Consider the following 26,930-nt stretch of genomic DNA (forward strand, 5'->3'; position numbering starts at 1 on the left):
CTGAACAAACGTATATACTACATGATTTATCTTAAATATATATTTTATCTTTAAATGCTATCAAAACCCCAAAACTCCCGTGGCAATACCCCCCAAGGCAGCCTGAAAAGTAGCAGAGTTTGTCGTTAGCCTCTTACCAATAAAAGACGCTGAAAGGGTCCGAATACTCGCTAAATATAGCGTCAAAGTCGCTAAATTGACTCTATACACTAATTCAAAATGTCACAAAGTTATACAGTATACGGCTATCTACTCACTGCTCTAGAATCTAGGGAAATACATGGCAATTCAAGAGGGGTGCTAAGAAAGCAATGCCAAAACCGGACGACGCTGGGCCAATTGTGCGCCACCCTATGGGACTCACAAATCACAGCCAGTTGTGATAGAGCCTGGATTCAAACCAGGTTGTCTGTAGTGACTATGGGACTCACAAATCACAGCCTATTTCATTTTGGGCTGGGTAAATACAAGTGAGTATATTCATGAAAGTCACCTTGTCTGGGAGAAATTTACACAGTTAGAAAAATGTCACGCCGGGGTGAGCTTACGCAAAACACTCACCTGAATTTGAAGTGTTTACCAAAATCCCCATTGGGAAAAAATGTATGGTCGAAAAACAATTGTAACCATTTTCATGTTTGACTGCTAGGTTTTATGGGTATTATGACTCATACCGTGGTAAACTATTATAGATTCTTAATTGAAGGTCCCTTAGCCAGATCGATAACAATGACATGATTTATATTTTCAAAACAGAAGTCAAGATTTAATATGCCACCACCATCCATTTTACAAGTGGGTTAAACGACACTGTAGAGTAGCTATAGTGGAGTAAAGACGAGTACTGAAGGTCATTTTACAATGAGGCTTCTCTCACAGGCAGAAGTAAAACGAAAATAAAATTCTTACCTCCCCGTCGGGGAATTGAACCCGGTCTCCCGCGTGACAGGCGGGGATACTGACCACTATACTAACGAGGACTGAATGTGTACTGGAATTCTACGTATACAGATCAGTTCAGTTAAAGCAACAGTATCTCCTTCGTCGTCTACAAAAGTACACATTTAGACACGCATACACACACACAACAGACGATCACGGTTATTTGAATATTCAAAAATCCGAACAAACCTCAATATTCCTTTACTTGTGTGCGTGTTCATTTGACCTTTTTTTGGGGGGTTAACAATGAAAACTTTCTTCTAAATTAAATGATCATTGAGACATTATTACATACAGGGATACACCGTGACAATTGAAATTCTTTATTTAATAAAACAACAGTTGAACTGTTGATTTTTGGTTTTGATGACAGTGCATTGAGCTAGCGCATTTAGTCCTCCAGTCAACTCTGACAACCTATTTTGTTCACTTCAAATAGAAATGACTGTCGCGTACATAGCCACGGTTCCACAAAACATGACCCAGCGCAATGCAAAACACTCACCAGAAAAGTAATTTCAAACAGAATCCATCAATCATGGCGAAAATCAGAATTATCTTTCACCGTTGCTGTTAGCCAAAAACTACTGGAGAATTGCAGCCTGTCCGTTGTGGTAGCCTGCCTTTGACGTTTGTGTCATTCTGACTTTTCAAGTGTTTTTTTAAACTGCGTTTTCAATGTCGACTATCCTTGATAGCAGAAATAATGTCATATTATCCGAAGAGTGAAATAATTTCAAATGCCCATCCCTAACAAACACGATACCAACATGTGTCGACAAACAAGTCCTGTGCGCACTTTAAACAACGAGACAAAATATATTCATTTTAATTTTCTCAAAGTTATACATGGTGATATACAGTGATTTATCACAATGGGGTTTCTGAAAATGAAAATAAGTGATAGCAGTAACAAGAGTAGATAATAGATTCTGAATGTATTGTTCCTCAAACCAGATTAATATATACATACATACACATATACAGTACCATTTAAAAGTTGGGACACCTCCTCATTCAAGGGTTTTTCTAGATGTTTTATTCTACATTGTAGAATAAAAGTGAAGACATCAAAACTATGAAATAACACATGATATCTTGTAGTAACCAAAAAAGTCTTAAACAAAACAAAATATATTTTATATTCTTCAAAGTAGCCACCCTTTGCCTTGATGACAGCTTTGCACACTCTTGGCATTCTCTCCACCAGCTGAACCTGGAATGCTTTCCAACGGTCTTGAAGGAGTTCCCACAAATGCTGAGCACTTGTTGACTGCTTTTCCTTCCCACTGCGGTCCAACTCATCCCAAACCCTCTCAATTGAGTTGAGGTCGGGTGATTGTGGAGGCCAGGTCATCTGATGCAGCACTCCTTCACTTTGCGTCTTGGTCAAATAGCCCTTACACAGCCTGGAGGTGTGTGGGTCATTGTCCTGTTGAAAAACAAATGATAGTCCCACTAAGCGCAAACCAGATGGGATGGCGTATCGCTGCAGAATACTGTCGTAGCCATGCTGGTTAAGTGTACCTTGAATTCTAAATAAATCACCAACAGTGTCACCAGCAAAGCCTCCCCACACCATCACACCTTGTCCTTGCTTCACGGTGGGAACCACACACGCAGAGATCATGCGTTCACCTACTCCTCGTCGCACAAAGACAGAGCGGTTGGAACCAAAAATCTCAAATTTGGAGACAGACCAAAGGACAGATTTCCACCGGTCTAATGGCCATTGCTTGTGTTTCTTGGCCCAAGCAAGTCTCTTCTTCTTATTGGTGTCCTTTAGTGGTGTTTTTGTTTTTACAGCAGTTTGGCATTGAACGCCAAATTCACATAGTCTCCTCTGACGGGTTGATGTTGAGATGTGTCTGTTACTTGAACTCTGTGAAGCATTTATTTGGGCTGCAATTTCTGAGGCTGGTAATTCTCATGAACTTATCCTCCACAGCAGAGGTAACTCTGGGTCTTCCTTTCCTGTGGCGGTCCTCACGAGAGCCAGTTTCATCATAGCGCTTGATGGTTTTTGCGACTGCGCTTGAAGAAATTTTCTAAGTTGTTGAAATTTTCTGGATTGACTGACCTTCGTGTCTTAAAGTAATGATGTACCGTCGTTTCTCTTTGCTTATTCGAGCTGTTCTTGCCATAATATTGACTTGGTCTTTTACCAAATAGGGCTATCTTCTGTATTCCAACCCTACCCTGTCACAACACAACTGATTGGCTGAAATGCATTACGAAGGAAAGAAATTACACAAATTAACTTTTAACAAGGCACACCTGTTAATTGAAAGGCATTCCAGGTGACTGCCTCATGAAGCTGGTTGAGAGAATGCCAGAGTGTGCAAAGCTGTCATCAAGGCAAGGGGTGGCTACTTTGAAGAATCTCAAACATAAATATATTTTGATTTGTTTCACACTTTTTTTTGGTTACTACATGATTCCATATATTTTATTTCATAGTTTTTATGTCTTCACTGTTATTCTAAAATGATGAAAATAGTCAAAATAAAGAAAAACCCTTGAATGAGGAGGTGTGTCCAAACTTTTGACTGGTACTGTACATATACAATACATTTAGTTATATACATTATATATATATATCACTAAATGTATAACTAAATGATATAGTCTGTCGAGCCAGATTAATATACAGTGGTGTAAAGTACTTAAGTGAAAAGACTTTAAAGTATGATCATTTGGTACTTTTTTCCAACACTGGTATTTATACTTTTATTCAAGTATGACAATTGTGTACTTCTTCCACCACTGTTAATATATAATGATGATATGGTCCTTCGAGCAGGATGCTTATCTATATTCAAAAATATGTTTCTTTGAGCCAGATTTTCCATACAGAACGGTCAAGATATGCAGTAATAAAACCACAGGCCTTTGCTTTCAAATCAAATCAAAGTTTATTTGTCACGTGCGCCAAATACAACAGATCTAGTAGACCTTACAGTGAAATGCTTACTTACAGGCTCTTAACCAATAGTGCAAAAAGGTATTAGGTTAACAATAGGTAAATAAAGAAATAAAACAACAGTAAAAAGACAGGCTAGAAACAATTGTTCAGGAGTCTTATGGCTTGTGGGTAAAAACAAGGTAGAAGCCTTTTGTCCTAGACTTGGCACTCCAGTACCGCTTGCCATGCGGGAGTAGAGAGAACAGTCTTTGACTGGGGTGGCTGGGGTCTTTGACAATTTTTAGGGCCTTCGTCTGACACCACCTGGTGTAGAGGCAGGCAGCTGAGCCCCAGTGACGTACTGGGCCGTACGCACTACCTACCCTCTGTAGTTATTTATATACCCAATCGGGCCACCGCCTCCCACTTTTACCAGTGGTTTCAATGCAACTGTTCTCATGTTGTATGTTCAAACACATCAATCAAATCTTTAGATTAACAGTCTAAGGCTCAAAGCAATTGCGCCACAGACATGGAGTTGGTAGAAAGCTGACCTTTGACCCCTGGCTGTCTGTGATCTCATTCTATATGGAGTTTAGATATATGGTGAAGCTATTCAGCAACTGATGATCACAGGCCACTGACACCCATTTTAATAGGATGGGAAATATAATACTCTTCCTGTTTTACATTCAACAACTCACCAATCACGTCTAAAAACAGGATACAGGACAAGTCAGTCACACACAGAATCAAATTTACACTACAGGAAAGTCTTCTGACATCAGAGAGCTCAACAAATGGAAAACACACGTCCCTGGGTGGGCTTGAACCACCAACCTTTAGATTAACAGTCTAACGCGCTAACCAATTGCGCCACAGAGACTAAGCTGCTTACAGTAGGACACACGTGGAACAAGGATCACGTATACAGAGAAATATTCAGCTTTCAGTCATAATTGTATGGCAAAACAGAGGGGTAACATCCAGATCTGAACAAACGTATATACTACATGATTTATCTTAAATATATATTTTATCTTTAAATGCTATCAAAACCCCAAAACTCCCGTGGCAATACCCCCCAAGGCAGCCTGAAAAGTAGCAGAGTTTGTCGTTAGCCTCTTACCAATAAAAGACGCTGAAAGGGTCCGAATACTCGCTAAATATAGCGTCAAAGTCGCTAAATTGACTCTATACACTAATTCAAAATGTCACAAAGTTATACAGTATACGGCTATCTACTCACTGCTCTAGAATCTAGTGAAATACATGGCAATTCAATAGGGGTGCTAAGAAAGCAATGCCAAAACCGGACGACGCTGGGCCAATTGTGCGCCACCCTATGGGACTCACAAATCACAGCCAGTTGTGATAGAGATTCAAACCCTGGATTCAAAGCCAGTTGTGATAGAGCCTGGATTCAAACCAGGTTGTCTGTAGTGACGCCTCTATTTCATTTTGGGCTGGGTAAATACAAGTGAGTATATTCATGAAAGTCACCTTGTCTCGGAGAAATTTACACAGTTAGAAAAATGTCACGCCGGGGTAAGCTTACGCAAAACACTCACCTGAATTTGAAGTGTTACCAAAATCCCCATTGGGAAAAATGTATGGTCGAAAAACAATTGTAACCATTTTCATGTTTGACTGCTAGGTTTTATGGGTATTATGTCTCATACCGTGGTAATCTATTATAGATTCTTAATTGAAGGTCTCTTAGCCAGATCGATAACAATGACATGGTCCTTTGAGTGAGATTTATATTTTCAAAACAGAATGGTCAAGATCTACAGTAATAAAACAACAGAACTTTGCCACCACCATCCATTTTACAAGTAGGTTAAACGACACTGTAGAGTAGCTATAGTGGAGTAAAGACAAGTACTGAAGGTCATTTTACAATGAGGCTTCTCTCACAGGCAGAAGTAAAACGAAAATAAAATTCTTACCTCCCCGTCGGGGAATTGAACCCCGGTCTCCCGCGTGACAGGCGGGGATACTGACCACTATACTAACGAGGACTGAATGTGATCTGGAATTCTACGTATGCAGATCAGTTCAGTTAAAGCAACAGCATCTCATTCGTTGTCTACAAAAGTACACATTTAGACACGCATACACACACAACATACGATCACGGTTATTTGAATATTCAAAAATCCGAACAAACCTCAATATTCCTTTACTTGAGTGCGTGTTCATTTGACCTTTTTTTTGGGGGGTTAACAATGAAAACTTTTTCTAAATTAAATGAGCATTGAGACATTATTACATACAGGGATACACCGTGACAATTGAAATTCTTTATTTAATAAAACAACAGTTGAACTGTTGATTTTTGGTTTTGATGACAGTGCATTGAGCTAGCGCATTTAGTCCTCCAGTCAACTCTGACAACCTATTTTGTTCACTTCAAATAGAAATGACTGTCGCGTACATAGCCACGGTTCCACAAAACATGACCCAGCGCAATGCAAAACACTCACCAGAAAAGTAATTTCAAACAGAATCCATCAATCATGGCGAAAATCAGAATTATCTTTCACCGTTGCTGTTAGCCAAAAACTACTGGAGAATTGCAGCCTGTCCGTTGTGGTAGCCTGCCTTTGACGTTTGTCATTCTGACTTTTCAAGTGTTTTTTTTAAACTGCGTTTTCAATGTCGACTATCCTTGATAGCAGAAATAATGTCATATTATCCGAAGAGTGAAATAATTTCAAATGCCCATCCCTAACAAACACGATACCAACATGTGTCGACAAACAAGTCCTGTGCGCACTTTAAACAACGAGACAAAATATATTCATTTTAATTTTCTCAAAGTTATACATGGTGATATACAGTGATTTATCACAATGGGATTTCTGAAAATGAAAATAAGTTATAGCAGTAACAAGAGTAGATAATAGATTCTGAATGTATTGTTCCTCAAACCAGATTAATATATACATACATACACATATACAGTACCATTTAAAAGTTGGGACACACCTCCTCATTCAAGGGTTTTTCTAGATGTTTTACTATTTTCTACATTGTAGAATAAAAGTGAAGACATCAAAACTATGAAATAACACATGATATCTTGTAGTAACCAAAAAAGTCTTAAACAAAACAAAATATATTTTATATTCTTCAAAGTAGCCACCCTTTGCCTTGATGACAGCTTTGCACACTCTTGGCATTCTCTCCACCAGCTGAACCTGGAATGCTTTCCAACGGTCTTGAAGGAGTTCCCACAAATGCTGAGCACTTGTTGACTGCTTTTCCTTCCCACTGCGGTCCAACTCATCCCAAACCCTCTCAATTGAGTTGAGGTCGGGTGATTGTGGAGGCCAGGTCATCTGATGCAGCACTCCTTCACTTTGCGTCTTGGTCAAATAGCCCTTACACAGCCTGGAGGTGTGTGGGTCATTGTCCTGTTGAAAAACAAATGATAGTCCCACTAAGCGCAAACCAGATGGGATGGCGTATCGCTGCAGAATACTGTCGTAGCCATGCTGGTTAAGTGTACCTTGAATTCTAAATAAATCACCAACAGTGTCACCAGCAAAGCCTCCCCACACCATCACACCTTGTCCTTGCTTCACGGTGGGAACCACACACACGCAGAGATCATGCGTTCACCTACTCCTCGTCGCACAAAGACAGAGCGGTTGGAACCAAAAATCTCAAATTTGGAGACAGACCAAAGGACAGATTTCCACCGGTCTAATGGCCATTGCTTGTGTTTCTTGGCCCAAGCAAGTCTCTTCTTCTTATTGGTGTCCTTTAGTGGTGTTTTTGTTTTTACAGCAGTTTGGCATTGAACGCCAAATTCACATAGTCTCCTCTGACGGGTTGATGTTGAGATGTGTCTGTTACTTGAACTCTGTGAAGCATTTATTTGGGCTGCAATTTCTGAGGCTGGTAATTCTCATGAACTTATCCTCCACAGCAGAGGTAACTCTGGGTCTTCCTTTCCTGTGGCGGTCCTCACGAGAGCCAGTTTCATCATAGCGCTTGATGGTTTTTGCGACTGCGCTTGAAGAAATTTTCTAAGTTGTTGAAATTTTCTGGATTGACTGACCTTCGTGTCTTAAAGTAATGATGTAACGTCGTTTCTCTTTGCTTATTCGAGCTATTCTTGCCATAATATTGACTTGGTCTTTTACCAAATAGGGCTATCTTCTGTATTCCAACCCTACCCTGTCACAACACAACTGATTGGCTGAAATGCATTACGAAGGAAAGAAATTACACAAATGAACTTTTAACAAGGCACACCTGTTAATTGAAAGGCATTCCAGGTGACTGCCTCATGAAGCTGGTTGAGAGAATGCCAAGAGTGTGCAAAGCTGTCATCAAGGCAAGGGGTGGCTACTTTGAAGAATTTCAAACATAAATATATTTTGATTTGTTTCACACTTTTTTGGTTACTACATGATTCCATATATTTTATTTCATAGTTTTTATGTCTTCACTGTTATTCTAAAATGATGAAAATAGTCAAAATAAAGAAAAACCCTTGAATGAGGAGGTGTGTCCAAACTTTTGACTGGTACTGTACATATACAATACATTTAGTTATATACATTATATATATATATCACTAAATGTATAACTAAATGATATAGTCTGTCGAGCCAGATTAATATACAGTGGTGTAAAGTACTTAAGTGAAAAGACTTTAAAGTATGATCATTTGGTACTTTTTTCCAACACTGGTATTTATACTTTTATTCAAGTATGACAATTGTGTACTTCTTCCACCACTGTTAATATATAATGATGATATGGTCCTTCGAGCAGGATGCTTATCTATATTCAAAAATATGTTTCTTTGAGCCAGATTTTCCATACAGAACGGTCAAGATATGCAGTAATAAAACCACAGGCCTTTGCTTTCAAATCAAATCAAAGTTTATTTGTCACGTGCGCCAAATACAACAGATCTAGTAGACCTTACAGTGAAATGCTTACTTACAGGCTCTTAACCAATAGTGCAAAAAAGGTATTAGGTTAACAATAGGTAAATAAAGAAATAAAACAACAGTAAAAAGACAGGCTAGAAACAATTGTTCAGGAGTCTTATGGCTTGTGGGTAAAAACAAGGTAGAAGCCTTTTTGTCCTAGACTTGGCACTCCAGTACCGCTTGCCATGCGGGAGTAGAGAGAACAGTCTTTGACTGGGGTGGCTGGGGTCTTTGACAATTTTAGGGCCTTCGTCTGACACCACCTGGTGTAGAGGCAGGCAGCTGAGCCCCAGTGACGTACTGGGCCGTACGCACTACCTACCCTCTGTAGTTATTTATATACCCAATCGGGCCACCGCCTCCCACTTTTACCAGTGGTTTCAATGCAACTGTTCTCATGTTGTATGTTCAAACACATCAATCAAATCTTTAGATTAACAGTCTAAGGCTCAAAGCAATTGCGCCACAGACATGGAGTTGGTAGAAAGCTGACCTTTGACCCCTGGCTGTCTGTGATCTCATTCTATATGGAGTTTAGATATATGGTGAAGCTATTCAGCAACTGATGATCACAGGCCACTGACACCCATTTTAATAGGATGGGAAATATAATACTCTTCCTGTTTTACATTCAACAACTCACCAATCACGTCTAAAAACAGGATACAGGACAAGTCAGTCACACACAGAATCAAATTTACACTACAGGAAAGTCTTCTGACATCAGAGAGCTCAACAAATGGAAAACACACGTCCCTGGGTGGGCTTGAACCACCAACCTTTAGATTAACAGTCTAACGCGCTAACCAATTGCGCCACAGAGACTAAGCTGCTTACAGTAGGACACACGTGGAACAAGGATCACGTATACAGAGAAATATTCAGCTTTCAGTCATAATTGTATGGCAAAACAGAGGGGTAACATCCAGATCTGAACAAACGTATATACTACATGGTTTATCTTAAAGATATATTTTATCTTTAAATGCTATCAAAACCCCAAAACTCCCGTGGCAATACCCCCCAAGGCAGCCTGAAAAGTAGCAGAGTTTGTCGTTAGCCTCTTACCAATAAAAGACGCTGAAAGGGTCCGAATACTCGCTAAATATAGCGTCAAAGTCGCTAAATTGACTCTATACACTAATTCAAAATGTCACAAAGTTATACAGTATACGGCTATCTACTCACTGCTCTAGAATCTAGGGAAATACATGGCAATTCAAGAGGGGTGCTAAGAAAGCAATGCCAAAACCGGACGACGCTGGGCCAATTGTGCGCCACCCTATGGGACTCACAAATCACAGCCAGTTGTGATAGAGCCTGGATTCAAACCAGGGTGTCTGTAGTGACGCTGGGCCAATTGTGCGCCTACCCTATGGGACTCACAAATCACAGCCAGTTGTGATAGAGCCTGGATTCAAACCAGATTGTCTGTAGTGACGCATCTATTTCATTTTGGGCTGGGTAAATACAAGTGAGTATATTCATGAAAGTCACCTTGTCTCGGAGAAATTTACACAGTTAGAAAAATGTCACGCCGGGGTAAGCTTACGCAAAACACTCACCTGAATTTGAAGTGTTACCAAAATCCCCATTGGGAAAAATGTATGGTCGAAAAGCAATTGTAACCATTTTCATGTTTGACTGCTAGGTTTTATGGGTATTATGTCTCATACCGTGGTAATCTATTATAGATTCTTAATTGAAGGTCTCTTAGCCAGATCGATAACAATGACATGGTCCTTTGAGTGAGATTTATATTTTCAAAACAGAACGGTCAAGATCTACAGTAATAAAACAACAGAACTTTGCCACCACCATCCATTTTACAAGTGGGTTAAACGACACTGTAGAGTAGCTATAGTGGAGTAAAGACAAGTACTGAAGGTCATTTTACAATGAGGCTTCTCTCACAGGCAGAAGTAAAACGAAAATAAAATTCTTACCTCCCCGTCGGGGAATTGAACCCGGGTCTCCCGCGTGACAGGCGGGGATACTGACCACTATACTAACGAGGACTGAATGTGATCTGGAATTCTACGTATGCAGATCAGTTCAGTTAAAGCAACAGCATCTCCTTCGTTGTCTACAAAAGTACACATTTAGACACGCATACACACACAACAGACGATCACGGTTATTTGAATATTCAAAAATCCGAACAAACCTCAATATTCCTTTACTTGTGTGCGTGTTCATTTGACCTTTTTTGGGGGGGGTTAACAATGAAAACTTTTTTCTAAATTAAATGATCATTGAGACATTATTACATACAGGGATACACCGTGACAATTGAAATTCTTTATTTAATAAAACAACAGTTGAACTGTTGATTTTTGGTTTTGATGACAGTGCATTGAGCTAGCGCATTTAGTCCTCCAGTCAACTCTGACAACCTATTTTCTCCACTTCAAATAGAAATGACTGTCGCGTACATAGCCACGGTTCCACAAAACATGACCCAGCGCAATGCAAAACACTCACCAGAAAAGTAATTTCAAACAGAATCCATCAATCATGGCGAAAATCAGAATTATCTTTCACCGTTGCTGTTAGCCAAAACTACTGGAGAATTGCAGCCTGTCCGTTGTGGTAGCCTGCCTTTGATGTTTGTCATTCTGACTTTTCAAGTGTTTTTTTAAACTGCGTTTTCAATGTCGACTATCCTTGATAGCAGAAATAATGTCATATTATCCGAAGAGTGAAATAATTTCAAATGCCCATCCCTAACAAACACGATACCAACATGTGTCGACAAACAAGTCCTGTGCGCACTTTAAACAACGAGACAAAATATATTCATTTTAATTTTCTCAAAGTTATACATGGTGATATACAGTGATTTATCACAATGGGATTTCTGAAAATGAAAATAAGTTATAGCAGTAACAAGAGTAGATAATAGATTCTGAATGTATTGTTCCTCAAACCAGATTAATATATACATACATACACATATACAGTACCATTTAAAAGTTGGGACACCTCCTCATTCAAGGGTTTTTCTAGATGTTTTATTCTACATTGTAGAATAAAAGTGAAGACATCAAAACTATGAAATAACACATGATATCTTGTAGTAACCAAAAAAAGTCTTAAACAAAACAAAATATATTTTATATTCTTCAAAGTAGCCACCCTTTGCCTTGATGACAGCTTTGCACACTCTTGGCATTCTCTCCACCAGCTGAACCTGGAATGCTTTCCAACGGTCTTGAAGGAGTTCCCACAAATGCTGAGCACTTGTTGACTGCTTTTCCTTCCCACTGCGGTCCAACTCATCCCAAACCCTCTCAATTGAGTTGAGGTCGGGTGATTGTGGAGGCCAGGTCATCTGATGCAGCACTCCTTCACTTTGCGTCTTGGTCAAATAGCCCTTACACAGCCTGGAGGTGTGTGGGTCATTGTCCTGTTGAAAAACAAATGATAGTCCCACTAAGCGCAAACCAGATGGGATGGCGTATCGCTGCAGAATACTGTCGTAGCCATGCTGGTTAAGTGTACCTTGAATTCTAAATAAATCACCAACAGTGTCACCAGCAAAGCCTCCCACACCATCACACCTTGTCCTTGCTTCACGGTGGGAACCACACACACGCAGAGATCATGCGTTCACCTACTCCTCGTCGCACAAAGACAGAGCGGTTGGAACCAAAAATCTCAAATTTGGAGACAGACCAAAGGACAGATTTCCACCGGTCTAATGGCCATTGCTTGTGTTTCTTGGCCCAAGCAAGTCTCTTCTTCTTATTGGTGTCCTTTAGTGGTGTTTTTGTTTTTACAGCAGTTTGGCATTGAACGCCAAATTCACATAGTCTCCTCTGACGGGTTGATGTTGAGATGTGTCTGTTACTTGAACTCTGTGAAGCATTTATTTGGGCTGCAATTTCTGAGGCTGGTAATTCTCATGAACTTATCCTCCACAGCAGAGGTAACTCTGGGTCTTCCTTTCCTGTGGCGGTCCTCACGAGAGCCAGTTTCATTATAGCGCTTGATGGTTTTTGCGACTGCGCTTGAAGAAATTTTCTAAGTTGTTGAAATTTTCTGGATTGACTGACCTTCGTGTCTTAAAGTAATGATGTACCGTCGTTTCTCTTTGCTTATTCGAGCTGTTCTTGCCATAATATTGACTTGGTCTTTTACCAAATAGGGCTATCTTCTGTATTCCAACCCTACCCTGTCACAACACAACTGATTGGCTGAAATGCATTACGAAGGAAAGAAATTACACAAATGAACTTTTAACAAGGCACACCTGTTAATTGAAAGGCATTCCAGGTGACTGCCTCATGAAGCTGGTTGAGAGAATGCCAAGAGTGTGCAAAGCTGTCATCAAGGCAAGGGGTGGCTACTTTGAAGAATCTCAAACATAAATATATTTTGATTTGTTTCACACTTTTTGGTTACTACATGATTCCATATATTTTATTTCATAGTTTTTATGTCTTCACTGTTATTCTAAAATGATGAAAATAGTCAAAATAAAGAAAACCCTTGAATGAGGAGGTGTGTCCAAACTTTTGACTGGTACTGTACATATACAATACATTTAGTTATATACATTATATATATATATCACTAAATGTATAACTAAATGATATAGTCTGTCGAGCCAGATTAATATACAGTGGTGTAAAGTACTTAAGTGAAAAGACTTTAAAGTATGATCATTTGGTACTTTTTTCCAACACTGGTATTTATACTTTTATTCAAGTATGACAATTGTGTACTTCTTCCACCACTGTTAATATATAATGATGATATGGTCCTTCGAGCAGGATGCTTATCTATATTCAAAAATATGTTTCTTTGAGCCAGATTTTCCATACAGAACGGTCAAGATATGCAGTAATAAAACCACAGGCCTTTGCTTTCAAATCAAATCAAAGTTTATTTGTCACGTGCGCCAAATACAACAGATCTAGTAGACCTTACAGTGAAATGCTTACTTACAGGCTCTTAACCAATAGTGCAAAAAAGGTATTAGGTTAACAATAGGTAAATAAAGAAATAAAACAACAGTAAAAAGACAGGCTAGAAACAATTGTTCAGGAGTCTTATGGCTTGTGGGTAAAAACAAGGTAGAAGCCTTTTTGTCCTAGACTTGGCACTCCAGTACCGCTTGCCATGCGGGAGTAGAGAGAACAGTCTTTGACTGGGGTGGCTGGGGTCTTTGACAATTTTTAGGGCCTTCGTCTGACACCACCTGGTGTAGAGGCAGGCAGCTGAGCCCCAGTGACGTACTGGGCCGTACGCACTACCTACCCTCTGTAGTTATTTATATACCCAATCGGGCCACCGCCTCCCACTTTTACCAGTGGTTTCAATGCAACTGTTCTCATGTTGTATGTTCAAACACATCAATCAAATCTTTAGATTAACAGTCTAAGGCTCAAAGCAATTGCGCCACAGACATGGAGTTGGTAGAAAGCTGACCTTTGACCCCTGGCTGTCTGTGATCTCATTCTATATGGAGTTTAGATATATGGTGAAGCTATTCAGCAACTGATGATCACAGGCCACTGACACCCATTTTAATAGGATGGGAAATATAATACTCTTCCTGTTTTACATTCAACAACTCACCAATCACGTCTAAAAACAGGATACAGGACAAGTCAGTCACACACAGAATCAAATTTACACTACAGGAAAGTCTTCTGACATCAGAGAGCTCAACAAATGGAAAACACACGTCCCTGGGTGGGCTTGAACCACCAACCTTTAGATTAACAGTCTAACGCGCTAACCAATTGCGCCACAGAGACTAAGCTGCTTACAGTAGGACACACGTGGAACAAGGATCACGTATACAGAGAAATATTCAGCTTTCAGTCATAATTGTATGGCAAAACAGAGGGGTAACATCCAGATCTGAACAAACGTATATACTACATGATTTATCTTAAATATATATTTTATCTTTAAATGCTATCAAAACCCCAAAACTCCCGTGGCAATACCCCCCAAGGCAGCCTGAAAAGTAGCAGAGTTTGTCGTTAGCCTCTTACCAATAAAAGACGCTGAAAGGGTCCGAATACTCGCTAAATATAGCGTCAAAGTCGCTAAATTGACTCTATACACTAATTCAAAATGTCACAAAGTTATACAGTATACGGCTATCTACTCACTGCTCTAGAATCTAGGGAAATACATGGCAATTCAAGAGGGGTGCTAAGAAAGCAATGCCAAAACCGGACGACGCTGGGCCAATTGTGCGCCACCCTATGGGACTCACAAATCACAGCCAGTTGTGATAGAGCCTGGATTCAAACCAGGTTGTCTGTAGAGCCTGGATTCAAACCAGATTGTCTGTAGTGACGCCTCTATTTCATTTTGGGCTGGGTAAATACAAGTGAGTATATTCATGAAAGTCACCTTGTCTGGGAGAAATTTACACAGTTAGAAAAATGTCACGCCGGGGTGAGCTTACGCAAAACACTCACCTGAATTTGAAGTGTTACCAAAATCCCCATTGGGAAAAATGTATGGTCGAAAAACAATTGTAACCATTTTCATGTTTGACTGCTAGGTTTTACGGGTATTATGTCTCATACCGTGGTAATCTATTATAGATTCTTAATTGAAGGTCCCTTAGCCAGATCGATAACAATGACATGGTCCTTTGAGTGAGATTTATATTTTCAAAACAGAACGGTCAAGATCTACAGTAATAAAACAACAGAACTTTGCCACCACCATCCATTTTACAAGTGGGTTAAACGACACTGTAGAGTAGCTATAGTGGAGTAAAGACAAGTACTGAAGGTCATTTTACAATGAGGCTTCTCTCACAGGCAGAAAGAAGTAAAACGAAAATAAAATTCTTACCTCCCCGTCGGGAATTGAACCCGGTCTCCCGCGTGACAGGCGGGGATACTGACCACTATACTAACGAGGACTGAATGTGATCTGGAATTCTACGTATGCAGATCAGTTCAGTTAAAGCAACAGCATCTCCTTCGTTGTCTACAAAAGTACACATTTAGACACGCATACACACACAACAGACGATCACGGTTATTTGAATATTCAAAAATCCGAACAAACCTCAATATTCCTTTACTTGTGTGCGTGTTCATTTGACCTTTTTTTTGGGGGGGGGTAACAATGAAAACTTTTTTCTAAATTAAATGATCATTGAGACATTATTACATACAGGGATACACCGTGACAATTGAAATTCTTTATTCAATAAAACAACAGTTGAACTGTTGATTTTTGGTTTTGATGACAGTGCATTGAGCTAGCGCATTTAGTCCTCCAGTCAACTCTGACAACCTATTTTGTTCACTTCAAATAGAAATGACTGTCGCGTACATAGCCACGGTTCCACAAAACATGACCCAGCGCAATGCAAAACACTCACCAGAAAAGTAATTTCAAACAGAATCCATCAATCATGGCTAAAATCAGAATTATCTTTCACCGTTGCTGTTAGCCAAAAACTACTGGAGAATTGCAGCCTGTCCGTTGTGGTAGCCTGCCTTTGACGTTTGTGTCATTCTGACTTTTCAAGTGTTTTTTTAAACTGCGTTTTTCAATGTCGACTATCCTTGATAGCAGAAATAATGTCATATTATCCGAAGAGTGAAATGATTTCAAATGCCCATCCCTAACAAACACGATACCAACATGTGTCGACAAACAAGTCCTGTGCGCACTTTAAACAACGAGACAAAATATATTCATTTTAATTTTCTCAAAGTTATACATGGTGATATACAGTGATTTATCACAATGGGGTTTCTGAAAATGAAAATAAGTGATAGCAGTAACAAGAGTAGATAATAGATTCTGAATGTATTGTTCCTCAAACCAGATTAATATATACATACATACACATATACAGTACCATTTAAAAGTTGGGACACCTCCTCATTCAAGGGTTTTTCTAGATGTTTTATTCTACATTGTAGAATAAAAGTGAAGACATCAAAACTATGAAATAACACATGATATCTTGTAGTAACCAAAAAGTCTTAAACAAAACAAAATATATTTTATATTCTTCAAAGTAGCCACCCTTTGCCTTGATGACAGCTTTGCACACTCTTGGCATTCTCTCCACCAGCTGAACCTGGAATGCTTTCCAACGGTCTTGAAGGAGTTCCCACAAATGCTGAGCACTTGTTGACTGCTTTTCCTTCCCACTGCGGTCCAACTCATCCCAAACCCTCTCAATTGAGTTGAGGTCGGGTGATTGTGGAGGCCAGGTCATCTGATGCAGCACTCCTTCACTTTGCGTCTTGGTCAAATAGCCCTTACACAGCCTGGAGGTGTGTGGGTCATTGTCCTGTTGAAAAACAAATGATAGTCCCACTAAGCGCAAACCAGATGGGATGGCGTATCGCTGCAGAATACTGTCGTAGCCATGCTGGTTAAGTGTACCTTGAATTCTAAATAAATCACCAACAGTGTCACCAGCAAAGCCTCCCCACACCATCACACCTTGTCCTTGCTTCACGGTGGGAACCACACACACGCAGAGATCATGCGTTCACCTACTCCTCGTCGCACAAAGACAGAGCGGTTGGAACCAAAAATCTCAAATTTGGAGACAGACCAAAGGACAGATTTCCACCGGTCTAATGGCCATTGCTTGTGTTTCTTGGCCCAAGCAAGTCTCTTCTTCTTATTGGTGTCCTTTAGTGGTGTTTTTGTTTTTACAGCAGTTTGGCATTGAACGCCAAATTCACATAGTCTCCTCTGACGGGTTGATGTTGAGATGTGTCTGTTACTTGAACTCTGTGAAGCATTTATTTGGGCTGCAATTTCTGAGGCTGGTAATTCTCATGAACTTATCCTCCACAGCAGAGGTAACTCTGGGTCTTCCTTTCCTGTGGCGGTCCTCACGAGAGCCAGTTTCATTATAGCGCTTGATGGTTTTTGCGACTGCGCTTGAAGAAATTTTCTAAGTTGTTGAAATTTTCTGGATTGACTGACCTTCGTGTCTTAAAGTAATGATGTACCGTCGTTTCTCTTTGCTTATTCGAGCTGTTCTTGCCATAATATTGACTTGGTCTTTTACCAAATAGGGCTATCTTCTGTATTCCAACCCTACCCTGTCACAACACAACTGATTGGCTGAAATGCATTACGAAGGAAAGAAATTACACAAATGAACTTTTAACAAGGCACACCTGTTAATTGAAAGGCATTCCAGGTGACTGCCTCATGAAGCTGGTTGAGAGAATGCCAAGAGTGTGCAAAGCTGTCATCAAGGCAAGGGGTGGCTACTTTGAAGAATCTCAAACATAAATATATTTTGATTTGTTTCACACTTTTTGGTTACTACATGATTCCATATATTTTATTTCATAGTTTTTATGTCTTCACTGTTATTCTAAAATGATGAAAATAGTCAAAATAAAGAAAAACCCTTGAATGAGGAGGTGTGTCCAAACTTTTGACTGGTACTGTACATATACAATACATTTAGTTATATACATTATATATATATATCACTAAATGTATAACTAAATGATATAGTCTGTCGAGCCAGATTAATATACAGTGGTGTAAAGTACTTAAGTGAAAAGACTTTAAAGTATGATCATTTGGTACTTTTTTCCAACACTGGTATTTATACTTTTATTCAAGTATGACAATTGTGTACTTCTTCCACCACTGTTAATATATAATGATGATATGGTCCTTCGAGCAGGATGCTTATCTATATTCAAAAATATGTTTCTTTGAGCCAGATTTTCCATACAGAACGGTCAAGATATGCAGTAATAAAACCACAGGCCTTTGCTTTCAAATCAAATCAAAGTTTATTTGTCACGTGCGCCAAATACAACAGATCTAGTAGACCTTACAGTGAAATGCTTACTTACAGGCTCTTAACCAATAGTGCAAAAAGGTATTAGGTTAACAATAGGTAAATAAAGAAATAAAACAACAGTAAAAAGACAGGCTAGAAACAATTGTTCAGGAGTCTTATGGCTTGTGGGTAAAAACAAGGTAGAAGCCTTTTTGTCCTAGACTTGGCACTCCAGTACCGCTTGCCATGCGGGAGTAGAGAGAACAGTCTTTGACTGGGGTGGCTGGGGTCTTTGACAATTTTTAGGGCCTTCGTCTGACACCACCTGGTGTAGAGGCAGGCAGCTGAGCCCCAGTGACGTACTGGGCCGTACGCACTACCTACCCTCTGTAGTTATTTATATACCCAATCGGGCCACCGCCTCCCACTTTTACCAGTGGTTTCAATGCAACTGTTCTCATGTTGTATGTTCAAACACATCAATCAAATCTTTAGATTAACAGTCTAAGGCTCAAAGCAATTGCGCCACAGACATGGAGTTGGTAGAAAGCTGACCTTTGACCCCTGGCTGTCTGTGATCTCATTCTATATGGAGTTTAGATATATGGTGAAGCTATTCAGCAACTGATGATCACAGGCCACTGACACCCATTTTAATAGGATGAAAAATATAATACTCTTCCTCTTTTACATTCAACAACTCACCAATCACGTCTAAAAACAGGATACAGGACAAGTCAGTCACACACAGAATCAAATTTACACTACAGGAAAGTCTTCTGACATCAGAGAGCTCAACAAATGGAAAACACTCGTCCCTGGGTGGGCTTGAACCACCAACCTTTAGATTAACAGTCTAACGCGCTAACCAATTGCGCCACAGAGACTAAGCTGCTTACAGTAGGACACACGTGGAACAAGGATCACGTATACAGAGAAATATTCAGCTTTCAGTCATAATTGTATGGCAAAACAGAGGGGTAACATCCAGATCTGAACAAACGTATATACTACATGATTTATCTTAAATATATATTTTATCTTTAAATGCTATCAAAACCCCAAAACTCCCGTGGCAATACCCCCCAAGGCAGCCTGAAAAGTAGCAGAGTTTGTCGTTAGCCTCTTACCAATAAAAGACGCTGAAAGGGTCCGAATACTCGCTAAATATAGCGTCAAAGTCGCTAAATTGACTCTATACACTAATTCAAAATGTCACAAAGTTATACAGTATACGGCTATCTACTCACTGCTCTAGAATCTAGGGAAATACATGGCAATTCAAGAGGGGTGCTAAGAAAGCAATGCCAAAACCGGACGACGCTGGGCCAATTGTGCGCCACCCTATGGGACTCACAAATCACAGCCAGTTGTGATAGAGCCTGGATTCAAACCAGGGTGGTTGTCTGTACCCTATGGGACTCACAAATCACAGCCAGTTGTGATAGAGCCTGGATTCAAACCAGGTTGTCTGTAGTGACGCCTCTATTTCATTTTGGGCTGGGTAAATACAAGTGAGTATATTCATGAAAGTCACCTTGTCTGGGAGAAATTTACACAGTTAGAAAAATGTCACGCCGGGGTAAGCTTACGTAAAACACTCACCTGAATTTGAAGTGTTACCAAAATCCCCATTGGGAAAAATGTATGGTCGAAAAACAATTGTAACCATTTTCATGTTTGACTGCTAGGTTTTACGGGTATTATGTCTCATACCGTGGTAATCTATTATAGATTCTTAATTGAAGGTCCCTTAGCCAGATCGATAACAATGACATGGTCCTTTGAGTGAGATTTATATTTTCAAAACAGAACGGTCAAGATCTACAGTAATAAAACAACAGAACTTTGCCACCACCATCCATTTTACAAGTGGGTTAAACGACACTGTAGAGTAGCTATAGTGGAGTAAAGACAAGTACTGAAGGTCATTTTACAATGAGGCTTCTCTCACAGGCAGAAAGAAGTAAAACGAAAATAAAATTCTTACCTCCCCGTCGGGGAATTGAACCCGGTCTCCCGCGTGACAGGCGGGGATACTGACCACTATACTAACGAGGACTGAATGTGTACTGGAATTCTACGTATGCAGATCAGTTCAGTTAAAGCAACAGTATCTCCTTCGTCGTCTACAAAAGTACACATTTAGACACGCATACACACACAACAGACGATCACGGTTATTTGAATATTCAAAAATCCGAACAAACCTCAATATTCCTTTACTTGTGTGCGTGTTCATTTGACCTTTTTTTTTGGGGGTTAACAATGAAAACTTTTTTCTAAATTAAATGATCATTGAGACATTATTACATACAGGGATACACCGTGACAATTGAAATTCTTTATTCAATAAAACAACAGTTGAACTGTTGATTTTTGGTTTTGATGACAGTGCATTGAGCTAGCGCATTTAGTCCTCCAGTCAACTCTGACAACCTATTTTGTTCACTTCAAATAGAAATGACTGTCGCGTACATAGCCACGGTTCCACAAAACATGACCCAGCGCAATGCAAAACACTCACCAGAAAAGTAATTTCAAACAGAATCCATCAATCATGGCGAAAATCAGACTTCTCTTTCACCGTTGCTGTTAGCCAAAAACTACTGGAGAATTGCAGCCTGTCCGTTGTGGTAGCCTGCCTTTGACGTTTGTGTCATTCTGACTTTTCAAGTGTTTTTTTAAACTGCGTTTTTCAATGTCGACTATCCTTGATAGCAGAAATAATGTCATATTATCCGAAGAGTGAAATGATTTCAAATGCCCATCCCTAACAAACACGATACCAACATGTGTCGACAAACAAGTCCTGTGCGCACTTTAAACAACGAGACAAAATATATTCATTTTAATTTTCTCAAAGTTATACATGGTGATATACAGTGATTTATCACAATGGGATTTCTGAAAATGAAAATAAGTTATAGCAGTAACAAGAGTAGATAATAGATTCTGAATGTATTGTTCCTCAAACCAGATTAATATATACATACATACACATATACAGTACCATTTAAAAGTTGGGACACACCTCCTCATTCAAGGGTTTTTCTAGATGTTTTACTATTTTCTACATTGTAGAATAAAAGTGAAGACATCAAAACTATGAAATAACACATGATATCTTGTAGTAACCAAAAAAGTCTTAAACAAAACAAAATATATTTTATATTCTTCAAAGTAGGCACCCTTTGCCTTGATGACAGCTTTGCACACTCTTGGCATTCTCTCCACCAGCTGAACCTGGAATGCTTTCCCAACGGTCTTGAAGGAGTTCCCACAAATGCTGAGCACTTGTTGACTGCTTTTCCTTCCCACTGCGGTCCAACTCATCCCAAACCCTCTCAATTGAGTTGAGGTCGGGTGATTGTGGAGGCCAGGTCATCTGATGCAGCACTCCTTCACTTTGCGTCTTGGTCAAATAGCCCTTACACAGCCTGGAGGTGTGTGGGTCATTGTCCTGTTGAAAAACAAATGATAGTCCCACTAAGCGCAAACCAGATGGGATGGCGTATCGCTGCAGAATACTGTCGTAGCCATGCTGGTTAAGTGTACCTTGAATTCTAAATAAATCACCAACAGTGTCACCAGCAAAGCCTCCCCACACCATCACACCTTGTCCTTGCTTCACGGTGGGAACCACACACACGCAGAGATCATGCGTTCACCTACTCCTCGTCGCACAAAGACAGAGCGGTTGGAACCAAAAATCTCAAATTTGGAGACAGACCAAAGGACAGATTTCCACCGGTCTAATGGCCATTGCTTGTGTTTCTTGGCCCAAGCAAGTCTCTTCTTCTTATTGGTGTCCTTTAGTGGTGTTTTTGTTTTTACAGCAGTTTGGCATTGAACGCCAAATTCACATAGTCTCCTCTGACGGGTTGATGTTGAGATGTGTCTGTTACTTGAACTCTGTGAAGCATTTATTTGGGCTGCAATTTCTGAGGCTGGTAATTCTCATGAACTTATCCTCCACAGCAGAGGTAACTCTGGGTCTTCCTTTCCTGTGGCGGTCCTCACGAGAGCCAGTTTCATTATAGCGCTTGATGGTTTTTGCGACTGCGCTTGAAGAAATTTTCTAAGTTGTTGAAATTTTCTGGATTGACTGACCTTCGTGTCTTAAAGTAATGATGTACCGTCGTTTCTCTTTGCTTATTCGAGCTGTTCTTGCCATAATATTGACTTGGTCTTTTACCAAATAGGGCTATCTTCTGTATTCCAACCCTACCCTGTCACAACACAACTGATTGGCTGAAATGCATTACGAAGGAAAGAAATTACACAAATGAACTTTTAACAAGGCACACCTGTTAATTGAAAGGCATTCCAGGTGACTGCCTCATGAAGCTGGTTGAGAGAATGCCAAGAGTGTGCAAAGCTGTCATCAAGGCAAGGGGTGGCTACTTTGAAGAATCTCAAACATAAATATATTTTGATTTGTTTCACACTTTTTGGTTACTACATGATTCCATATATTTTATTTCATAGTTTTTATGTCTTCACTGTTATTCTAAAATGATGAAAATAGTCAAAATAAAGAAAAACCCTTGAATGAGGAGGTGTGTCCAAACTTTTGACTGGTACTGTACATATACAATACATTTAGTTATATACATTATATATATATATCACTAAATGTATAACTAAATGATATAGTCTGTCGAGCCAGATTAATATACAGTGGTGTAAAGTACTTAAGTGAAAAGACTTTAAAGTATGATCATTTGGTACTTTTTTCCAACACTGGTATTTATACTTTTATTCAAGTATGACAATTGTGTACTTCTTCCACCACTGTTAATATATAATGATGATATGGTCCTTCGAGCAGGATGCTTATCTATATTCAAAAATATGTTTCTTTGAGCCAGATTTTCCATACAGAACGGTCAAGATATGCAGTAATAAAACCACAGGCCTTTGCTTTCAAATCAAATCAAAGTTTATTTGTCACGTGCGCCAAATACAACAGATCTAGTAGACCTTACAGTGAAATGCTTACTTACAGGCTCTTAACCAATAGTGCAAAAAAGGTATTAGGTTAACAATAGGTAAATAAAGAAATAAAACAACAGTAAAAAGACAGGCTAGAAACAATTGTTCAGGAGTCTTATGGCTTGTGGGTAAAAACAAGGTAGAAGCCTTTTTGTCCTAGACTTGGCACTCCAGTACCGCTTGCCATGCGGGAGTAGAGAGAACAGTCTTTGACTGGGGTGGCTGGGGTCTTTGACAATTTTTAGGGCCTTCGTCTGACACCACCTGGTGTAGAGGCAGGCAGCTGAGCCCCAGTGACGTACTGGGCCGTACGCACTACCTACCCTCTGTAGTTATTTATATACCCAATCGGGCCACCGCCCCACTTTTACCAGTGGTTTCAATGCAACTGTTCTCATGTTGTATGTTCAAACACATCAATCAAATCTTTAGATTAACAGTCTAAGGCTCAAAGCAATTGCGCCACAGACATGGAGTTGGTAGAAAGCTGACCTTTGACCCCTGGCTGTCTGTGATCTCATTCTATATGGAGTTTAGATATATGGTGAAGCTATTCAGCAACTGATGATCACAGGCCACTGACACCCATTTTAATAGGATGGGAAATATAATACTCTTCCTGTTTTACATTCAACAACTCACCAATCACGTCTAAAAACAGGATACAGGACAAGTCAGTCACACACAGAATCAAATTTACACTACAGGAAAGTCTTCTGACATCAGAGAGCTCAACAAATGGAAAACACACGTCCCTGGGTGGGCTTGAACCACCAACCTTTAGATTAACAGTCTAACGCGCTAACCAATTGCGCCACAGAGACTAAGCTGCTTACAGTAGGACACACGTGGAACAAGGATCACGTATACAGAGAAATATTCAGCTTTCAGTCATAATTGTATGGCAAAACAGAGGGGTAACATCCAGATCTGAACAAACGTATATACTACATGATTTATCTTAAATATATATTTTATCTTTAAATGCTATCAAAACCCCAAAACTCCCGTGGCAATACCCCCCAAGGCAGCCTGAAAAGTAGCAGAGTTTGTCGTTAGCCTCTTACCAATAAAATACGCTGAAAGGGTCTGAATACTCGCTAAATATAGCGTCAAAGTCGCTAAATTGACTCTATACACTAATTCAAAATGTCACAAAGTTATACAGTATACGGCTATCTACTCACTGCTCTAGAAACTAGTGAAATACATGGCAATTCAATAGGGGTGCTAAGAAAGCAATGCCAAAACCGGACGACGCTGGGCCAATTGTGCGCCACCCTATGGGACTCACAAATCACAGCCAGTTGTGATAGAGCCTGGATTCAAACCAGGGTGTCTGTAGTGACGCTGGGCCAATTGTGCGCCACCCTATGGGACTCACAAATCACAGCCAGTTGTGATAGAGCCTGGATTCAAACCAGGTTGTCTGTAGTGACGCCTCTATTTCATTTTGGGCTGGGTAAATACAAGTGAGTATATTCATGAAAGTCACCTTGTCTCGGAGAAATTTACACAGTTAGAAAAATGTCACGCCGGGGTAAGCTTACGCAAAACACTCACCTGAATTTGAAGTGTTACCAAAATCCCCATTGGGAAAAATGTATGGTCGAAAAACAATTGTAACCATTTTCATGTTTGACTGCTAGGTTTTACGGGTATTATGTCTCATACCGTGGTAATCTATTATAGATTCTTAATTGAAGGTCCCTTAGCCAGATCGATAACAATGACATGGTCCTTTGAGTGAGATTTATATTTTCAAAACAGAACGGTCAAGATCTACAGTAATAAAACAACAGAACTTTGCCACCACCATCCATTTTACAAGTGGGTTAAACGACACTGTAGAGTAGCTATAGTGGAGTAAAGACAAGTACTGAAGGTCATTTTACAATGAGGCTTCTCTCACAGGCAGAAAGAAGTAAAACGAAAATAAAATTCTTACCTCCCCGTCGGGGAATTGAACCCCGGTCTCCCGCGTGACAGGCGGGGATACTGACCACTATACTAACGAGGACTGAATGTGATCTGGAATTCTACGTATGCAGATCAGTTCAGTTAAAGCAACAGCATCTCCTTCGTTGTCTACAAAAGTACACATTTAGACACGCATACACACACAACAGACGATCACGGTTATTTGAATATTCAAAAATCCGAACAAACCTCAATATTCCTTTACTTGTGTGCGTGTTCATTTGACCTTTTTTTTGGGGGGTTAACAATGAAAACTTTTTCTAAATTAAATGAGCATTGAGACATTATTACATACAGGGATACACCGTGACAATTGCAATTCTTTATTCAATAAAACAACAGTTGAACTGTTGATTTTTGGTTTTGATGACAGTGCATTGAGCTAGCGCATTTAGTCCTCCAGTCAACTCTGACAACCTATTTTGTTCACTTCAAATAGAAATGACTGTCGCGTACATAGCCACGGTTCCACAAAACATGACCCAGCGCAATGCAAAACACTCACCAGAAAAGTAATTTCAAACAGAATCCATCAATCATGGCGAAAATCAGAATTATCTTTCACCGTTGCTGTTAGCCAAAAACTACTGGAGAATTGCAGCCTGTCCGTTGTGGTAGCCTGCCTTTGACGTTTGTGTCATTCTGACTTTTCAAGTGTTTTTTTAAACTGCGTTTTTCAATGTCGACTATCCTTGATAGCAGAAATAATGTCATATTATCCGAAGAGTGAAATAATTTCAAATGCCCATCCCTAACAAACACGATACCAACATGTGTCGACAAACAAGTCCTGTGCGCACTTTAAACAACGAGACAAAATATATTCATTTTAATTTTCTCAAAGTTATACATGGTGATATACAGTGATTTATCACAATGGGATTTCTGAAAATGAAAATAAGTTATAGCAGTAACAAGAGTAGATAATAGATTCTGAATGTATTGTTCCTCAAACCAGATTAATATATACATACATACACATATACAGTACCATTTAAAAGTTGGGACACACCTCCTCATTCAAGGGTTTTTCTAGATGTTTTACTATTTTCTACATTGTAGAATAAAAGTGAAGACATCAAAACTATGAAATAACACATGATATCTTGTAGTAACCAAAAAAGTCTTAAACAAAACAAAATATATTTTATATTCTTCAAAGTAGCCACCCTTTGCCTTGATGACAGCTTTGCACACTCTTGGCATTCTCTCCACCAGCTGAACCTGGAATGCTTTCCAACGGTCTTGAAGGAGTTCCCACAAATGCTGAGCACTTGTTGACTGCTTTTCCTTCCCACTGCGGTCCAACTCATCCCAAACCCTCTCAATTGAGTTGAGGTCGGGTGATTGTGGAGGCCAGGTCATCTGATGCAGCACT

General features: G+C 39.7%; 8 non-coding genes across 8 annotated transcripts; all 8 read right to left on the reverse strand.

The window, feature by feature from the left end:
- Positions 1-4,659: 4,659 nt before the first annotated feature.
- trnan-guu (transfer RNA asparagine (anticodon GUU)) lies at positions 4,660-4,733 on the reverse strand. The gene has a single exon. It is a non-coding gene; the product is annotated as a tRNA-Asn (tRNA).
- Positions 4,734-5,799: 1,066 nt separating this feature from the next.
- On the reverse strand, positions 5,800-5,871 carry trnad-guc (transfer RNA aspartic acid (anticodon GUC)). Its single transcript has one exon. It is a non-coding gene; the product is annotated as a tRNA-Asp (tRNA).
- Positions 5,872-9,556: 3,685 nt separating this feature from the next.
- trnan-guu (transfer RNA asparagine (anticodon GUU)) lies at positions 9,557-9,630 on the reverse strand. The gene has a single exon. It is a non-coding gene; the product is annotated as a tRNA-Asn (tRNA).
- Positions 9,631-10,751: 1,121 nt separating this feature from the next.
- Positions 10,752-10,823, reverse strand: trnad-guc (transfer RNA aspartic acid (anticodon GUC)). The gene has a single exon. It is a non-coding gene; the product is annotated as a tRNA-Asp (tRNA).
- A 3,676-nt stretch (positions 10,824-14,499) lies between these two features.
- trnan-guu (transfer RNA asparagine (anticodon GUU)) lies at positions 14,500-14,573 on the reverse strand. Its single transcript has one exon. It is a non-coding gene; the product is annotated as a tRNA-Asn (tRNA).
- Positions 14,574-19,387: 4,814 nt separating this feature from the next.
- On the reverse strand, positions 19,388-19,461 carry trnan-guu (transfer RNA asparagine (anticodon GUU)). The gene has a single exon. It is a non-coding gene; the product is annotated as a tRNA-Asn (tRNA).
- A 4,861-nt stretch (positions 19,462-24,322) lies between these two features.
- trnan-guu (transfer RNA asparagine (anticodon GUU)) lies at positions 24,323-24,396 on the reverse strand. Its single transcript has one exon. It is a non-coding gene; the product is annotated as a tRNA-Asn (tRNA).
- Positions 24,397-25,520: 1,124 nt separating this feature from the next.
- trnad-guc (transfer RNA aspartic acid (anticodon GUC)) lies at positions 25,521-25,592 on the reverse strand. The gene has a single exon. It is a non-coding gene; the product is annotated as a tRNA-Asp (tRNA).
- Positions 25,593-26,930: the final 1,338 nt, after the last annotated feature.

Source organism: Oncorhynchus keta, chromosome 35 (assembly GCF_023373465.1).
Source record: "Oncorhynchus keta strain PuntledgeMale-10-30-2019 chromosome 35, Oket_V2, whole genome shotgun sequence".
Lineage (NCBI taxonomy): Eukaryota > Metazoa > Chordata > Actinopteri > Salmoniformes > Salmonidae > Oncorhynchus > Oncorhynchus keta.